This window comes from Galeopterus variegatus, unplaced genomic scaffold (genome assembly GCF_000696425.1).
Source record: "Galeopterus variegatus unplaced genomic scaffold, G_variegatus-3.0.2 Scaffold868, whole genome shotgun sequence".
NCBI lineage: Eukaryota > Metazoa > Chordata > Mammalia > Dermoptera > Cynocephalidae > Galeopterus > Galeopterus variegatus.
The window spans coordinates 250,152-257,689 of record NW_007726979.1 but is presented as its reverse complement, the minus strand read 5'-3'; positions in this window follow the sequence as shown (position 1 = coordinate 257,689).

Below are 7,538 nucleotides of genomic sequence, written 5' to 3'. Positions count from 1 at the left end.
GGGCGCAACACGGAGGGTTGCAATCCCGTTGCTGGTCCGGTCCGGTACGGGCGTGACACTGAGGGTTGCGACCCATTGCCGGACACGAAAAAAGGCAAAAAGGCAAAAAAAAAAAAAAAAAAAAACCTAATTACAAAGGGGCTATTATCTCCCCTGCTTCTCTATTTGACGGCCCAACTTTGTTTGTTCTGAAATCTGGAAAAAATTAAGGGTGCCTTAACTCTGGTCCCATCCACCAAGGTCCCCATACCCGATATCATTAAAATTACTGATTCGGTTCAATCGAGTGGCAAATCTGTGCTCTGATACATTTGGCTAACCTGTTCAACAGCCTCTTAGCTTCAGTGTGCTTCCACCTTCAAAGGACACAATACATCTTTTCCAGGCCACCCATGTGGGGCCTCCACAGTCTTGTCATCACACACACTCTGTGCAGACAAGACCTAAGGACGTCCACCTTCTCCAGAAGCACAAGGACAATATTACATTGACGACATTCTCTTCCAAGGAGACTCATTTGACACACACATTAAGGACATAAAAGTCCAATATCTCTTAGTACTTTTGGGGCTCTGGTGGCAACAAATTCCTCATTTACAAATTTTACTTATAAATTACAATCAACAGGCACTCCTGTTAGTGTCTTCAAAAAAAAAAAGGTTTCAGGGCCGGCCCGGTGGCGCACTGCTACAGTGCGGCACTCCCGCCGAGGGTTCGGATCCCACATACGGACCGGCCGCTCACTGGCTGAGCGAGGAGCGAGGGCAACACCGAGGGTTGCGATCCCGTTGCCGGTCCCGGTCCGGTACGGGCACGACACTGAGGGTTGCGATCCATTGCCGGTCACGAAAAAAGACAAAAAAAAAAAAAAAGGTTTCAGGGCCGGCCCGGTGGCGCTCTGCTACAGTGCGGGACTCCCGCCGAGGGTTCGGATCCCACATACGGACCGGCCGCTCACTGGCTGAGCGAGGAGCGAGGGCAACACCGAGGGTTGCGATCCCGTTGCCGGTCCCGGTCCGGTACGGGCACGACACTGAGGGTTGCGATCCATTGCCGGTCACGAAAAAAGACAAAAAAAAAAAAAAAGGTTTCAGGGCCGGCCCGGTGGCGCTCTGCTACAGTGCGGGACTCCCGCCGAGGGTTCGGATCCCACATACGGACCGGCCGCTCACTGGCTGAGCGAGGAGCGAGGGCAACACCGAGGGTTGCGATCCCGTTGCCGGTCCCGGTCCGGTACGGGCACGACACTGAGGGTTGCGATCCATTGCCGGTCACGAAAAAAGACAAAAAAAAAAAAAAAAAAAAAAAAAAAAAAAAAAAAAAAAAAAGGTTTCACAACCTCATCTCATGCCCCCTGGAGCCTCTGGACCACTTATGAAGGCATTGGTTGCCCTAGGGCTTCCAAAACAAGAAATTGGCCCTCTTGACCTTGTGCTATACCCCATTAAAACCACAAATGGCTGGATACCTACTGGGCTTCCTTGGAAATAGAGCCTCTCACATTCCTGAGCCTGTGGTCCTCCATACCCAGCCCCTTATGCTTTGGGTCATGGAAACACACCCCACAAGCTCAGCATGGCTACCGAGACCTTCTCAAGATGTGATGGATTCACACTGGGCCCTCTGGTGTATTCCACCTGCAGGGGGCTGGCTTTCCCTGTCCCAGCCCCTTGCTAGATGGCATGGTGCTGGAGGAGACCAGCCTTCCCTCAGACCCCTTGGCTACCTGAGAAGCCCCTTGGGATGAATGGAGTGAACAGCAATGGAAGTGCTCGCACTACACAAATGGCACTGATAACATCCTGTGTGGTGGAGCTCACTGGGCATTTGCTGCTTTCCATGCCTTATCCAGGAAGTCCCTAATAAAGGACAGTGCCCAGAAAACAACATGCTTGGCCATACTTCAGTCTAAACTGTTTGCCTTGGCCAACAAATGGTCCCACCTGCACATTTATATAAACTACAGACCATTATGTAAAAATTGTCTTCTTTAAGGTAAAGGACACCAGGAATCTCTTGCTTCACTGACACCTGAACTATGTATCAAAATCACACGTCCCCACATATTATAAGGCCTTGCCAGGACACCCCTTATTCCCTTCAGAACCACAGAGATGACAAATAGTAACCAAGACATACATTTGACTTCTTAGAACACACCATGCGGGCTCTTGAGAAAGGCATTCAATAGAACTTTCATGTCCCTGGTAGGTCCCAAATAACTGGTTTACGTGAGAGACATAATGATGACCTCAAACAACTTCTTTTCAATTTCCAGTCCAACACACTTGCCCCAAGCCTTAAACTATTTTTTATAAATTTTCTATCTTACCTTCATCCCATAAGGGCTGGAGGCCAGACCAAGGGCACATACTTTCCTGAACCTTATTAACCATAGATTGTCCCACAGGCCAGGCAGCTGCTGATATGGGATCCATTTGAAACAAAACCTCCACCAGAAAACAAAAAAACAAAAACCCTGTCAGGTGCAGCTTCACACCACTCTGTCGCTGCTGGTCTTATCACTACAGGTTTGGGGCTTTCACTGGTTTACAGTCTAGAGGCCCACATTGACTCTAGTGGGTGCCCACTTCAAAAGGACACCCCAGTCCCATATCCCAGATGACATCATTCTGATCTGAAATCCCACTGCTAGAGATGTCATTACCCCAGATGACATTGCCCCAACCTAAGATCTTGATGTCGGAGATGACCTCATCCCCTGTGCCACAGACTACTTCACCCCTTACATTAAAATCTCCACCCAGCGACGCCAATGGACTGTTTCTCAAGGGCACGAAATGGACACAGGACATTTTTTGTTGCTCTCTACTTCCAACATACAGCCCCACACTTCCATACCTAAAAGAAAATCCAGCACAGATTACTAAAATTAATAGAGATTATTCCTTTTCCCCAGGAGGCACCTGCCTCCTATCAGTCAACTCCTTGACCTCCAGGGGAAAGAATCACTGCCCCTCAATCCCTGACGCCTTCTCCTACCACCCCTCCAGCTTTCTGCCACGACCTCCTGCCTTGCGTCTCCAGCCACAAACACGGTTCCCCCGGTTACACACAATACCACTAATCTTTACGTATACTTTACTAAATTATCGGTTTATAACCTCGAATAACATAACTGCCCTACTGAAATGCTTCATTCGTTGGCTGAATGATACTATTCCCTTGCAGTCAACATCTCCACCACTCAAACTACAACTGACTTATATTTTTCAAAATAATGCAAGGTACCAAGGAATGGATTGTCATAAATTTGTTTAATACAGTTGCTGCCTTGACATCCGTTTTGAGGCCTGACATAAGTTGTTTGAAACCCATTTGCATCCTGTCACCTTCGATCTAGTGAAACCTTCCCCTCCATGCGTGGCTGTGATAGGACCCAATTGCTTCTCATCTCACTGACCCAAACCCTACACATCCCACAGCTGCCAACCACAAACCTAACAGCCAGCACCAGAGTCATGTAAATAAGTTCCCCTCCTCATGCGTGTTTTCTTTCAACGAGCCAGTCCCCAATCCCCAAGGAAAGGCTGCAGGATAATGCCATGGACCTAAATAGAGGCCAGGTTCCACAGTCTCCTCTTTCTGTCCCGCACGGGCTGGTTGAGCTCCCTACTAACTCCAGACTTCCCATCAGCCGCCCGTGGGCACCTCTAACCTCTCTGGAATCTGTAAGCAACGAATTTCTTTGTTTCATGCATTTTGATTTCACCTCCTCATTGTGTCCCACCTGACCCGAACCTAACTTTCCCCTGTCAGGCTCTCCTAAGTGGCTGTCTTGACTTATGCCCACACTTGACAGAGACCTCAAGACCAAATTAGAAACAAACCGTATCAATAAAAGTCACAATACCTCAACCTCCCTTCTCCACCACTTGGCTCCTCTCCAGGACACACATCCTGACTAGACTTCAGTGCTCCTTTCAGGAAAGTATGCCCACCTTTTGCCATCTCCATGCCTTTATGCAAGTGACTTCCCTGTCTGGAACATTCTCCCTCCTTCCCTCACATTCATACACTAAAATCAAACCCATCCATCAGAGACCATCTGAAGTGACACCTCTTCCATAAAAATTTTGCTAATCCTTCCAACTATTCTTCTAAATCCCATGATGTTGGGGTCCTTCTGTCTCCTGTCCCCTTCTACCTTGCAGTGTCAACTCCAAAATGTCTACAGGGGCTTCTGAGCCACAGTCTGGTTGGAAGGGAAGGCCAGGAGACTGGTCTTAAAGCAGCACTTGCATGAGCACTGCATTTTACTATAATTATATGGGGAGGGAGCTGATGAGGGTGGATCACAGAGCTGCTGTGACACTGTCCTCACCCTCACCCTGCCCCGGCCATGGAAGCTACTGACTCCTCTTTTCTTTCTCCCACTAGACGGCAAACACCTAAGGACAGAGGCTGTGTTCCTTAAGTCAGCACTCGCTGCAGGGTCGAGCCCAGTGCCTGACGTGGAATAAGTGCTTGACATCAGCTGCCTCTGGGAGGCATCCGCCCTGGAAGGAAACATGGTTTCTTCCTGTCTCGGCAGGACAAGTACGTCTGCAGTACCCATGGCTCCCCCTTGTTTCACTAAAGTCAAAGGTGGGACAGTCAGTCCTTCCTTCCTCAATATGCACCTGCTGCTCCTTTAAGCTGCCCTTTTACTTTTGAACCTAAATTTAACCAGAAAAATGTAATGGGCAGGGCACCAATCCAAATGGACAGCCCCCAGTTTCAACCCTGGGTTAAGAATAAGGCCAATTCACTCTCACATTGTCACATCAGCTGGAAAGAAAGCCTTGATCAAGTTCACCATGAACCCACTTTCTCCTTTTTTTTTTTTTTTTTTTTGTCTTTTTTACTGACCGGTAACGGGATCGCAACCCTCGGTGTTGCGCCCGCACCGCACTCAACCAGTGAGCGGAACCAGTCTCTCCACATGGGATCCGAACCCTCGGCGGGAGCGCTGCCGCACTCCCAAGCAGCGCACTCTCCAGTGCGCCACCGGGCCGGCCCTGAACCCACTTTCTGAGGGTGTGCTCTCGCCCCACAAGTCCCACCCTTCACTGGCAACAGACAGCAAACTGCTCCACACCCCCACCCAGCAGCACCTGCTCTCCCTGTGCTGGGCGTGGTGCAGCCCAGCAGAGCCCCCTCACACCGGTTGGCGGCCCACCAGGCTCACCAACACAGCATGCTTCTCTGTGTGTGTGCTAAACTCTTCCCGTTAACTAAAGGCCTCTGGAAGTAGCATCTGGGGAATCAGGCCACTGCCCAGCAAGCACATATCCCTTCTCACAAAAGGGAAGAAGCGACACAGTGGCCAGGAAGGCGTGGAAACCCCAGCTCTCCTTCTGTTTCCCTCCATAAATAGGAAGCCAGATTTTAACCTCTCCCTTGGCAACTCTGTGCATCGGGCAAGAGAGAAACTAACACACACATAAGTCCTGCACTGCCGTAGACATTCACTCCCCGCTCCCCTTGTTTCTTAATGGCCTCACTTTTAAAAAAAAAATTTTTGAACCCACGCTAGTCTATTTCCTGTTCATATTCCTAAGGAATTCAGACCCTTTGCAGTAAAGAAAGACGAGGATTCCCTGGAGCTTTATATTAGGAATGTTTCTAGACTGTTGGTTGGAAGCATGTACACTTGTTAATTTGCACCCTAAACACACTCCATGGCCTCATTTAAATCTGAGTGCTCGTGTGTGTATTCCAACTGCCTGTGCATAGTTCCAACTTAATCAGCTCCTTAATGAGAAGCATTAATATTCGTTGTCTTCTCCACGGGCGCCTACACTCATCAAGGTAAATAGCTGCCGGCTGCCTCCACAGCCTATGGTTGAGCCACGAATTGTCTGTCCTCATCTAGACAGGGGATTGTTTGTCCCCCAAGATGGGAAAACTCGGCTGGGTGCTTTCTAAAAGCTTCATTTTAGGAAGAGATGTTTTCACTCAGATCTTTTGAAATTGCCAGGCAACTTGGAAGAGCAGTAAAAAATCTGTTATGTAGGTGATAGTCGTTCAGAGACTCTTGCAGCGAGCCTACTGCATGCTAGACACAGCGCTAAGTGCTGGGGATGCAATGATCACCCCAGGGAGTCCTGTTTCCTGCCCTCATGACGTTTATAGTCTGGTGGGAGAGACCCATGCTTATGGAAGGGTCACCCTAATGAGACATAATTACAGAGTGAGGTCAGTGTTAGGAAGGAAAGGAGACAGGTTCAAGGGTTCCACTTGTGAGAGATGATGTTTGAGCTGAGCTATGAAAGATGGATTACGGAAGAAATTGGTTAGTCACTGATGTTAGGGCTGGAACCACACACACACGTACAACCCTGACATCTTGTACAACTCCTCTATTTATAGATGAGGAAACTGAGGTCCAGCACAGCTAAATAACTTACCCAAGGCCAGAGCTAATAAAGCAGCAATCCTAATACCCAGTCCCTTCCTGCTAAATCACATGAATTTTATTTATATCCCAGCTATAGATTATCCAAATACACTTGGCCAATAAAACGCAGAACGCTGAGTTAAAACCACATCCTTCAAGACCACAAGCATAAATAACGATCGTGTTTTGACGTGGATGATACCTTTTCACTTTGCAAATCCAAAGCATTCTTATATCAAAATCAAGACAGGTTGTTCTGTAAGAACGGGAAGGTCATAACCCTGTCTAAAACGGACTGGCAAATCTCTTTAACCGTGCAGTGCTAATTTGGGCGTGAGCTGTGTATCCAGGCTGACTTCACGCCCCAGCTGGGGTTTCAGATGGCGATTGGGTAACTCTTCGCTATTTCGCAGCGAGGGTCCTTCCCTGGGCTCCGACAGCCTCCTCGGGGACTTAACGCTGCGGACGTGGCCGTGTTCTCGCCAGGGCGTGCATGCGCCGAATGATGAAACATTCTTTTGAAAAACCCGTGAGATTCCACTTGCCATCCGTGCGTGTCCAAGTAAAAGCTCAGAGCGAAAACTGGAAAGAACGGCGGCGGAGCACACCCTGACCGGAGGTTACCTCTGGAGAGCGGCCGCAGCGGAAGGGAGTGCGACATGGCTTTTTTACTCTAGACACTCCTGAGTTGTGTAAAATTGTATGCAAGAACGTATTCGTGTATTATGTATGCAATACCTGTGTATGAATTATTTCAAGAAGATTCTTAAATAAATTTCAGCAGAACAAAGGTGCGTCTCCGCAGAGTGCAGCAACATTTTTCTTGGGTGTAACTGGCTTCTCCAGAAACCTCAGAGTCACTGCCCCTTGACCACCGTGGAACGGAGGGTGGAAAATGTCCACTCCACGGTATCTCCGCGGGGCGCTCGGAAAGTTGGAGGCGCCCCCAGGGGGGTCGCTGCCCTAGCCACCCACGCCCCCCTAATGCGTGAGCTCGGGAAAAGTCGACTTTCCGCCGTGCGCAGCCCCCCCACAACTGGTGCTGATGCGGGAGGGTGGGGCCGGGGCGGGGCAACCCGAGCCCGCACCCCCACCTCCTCGCCCGCGCCCTCCCTGTCAGCCCCGCCCACGCTCG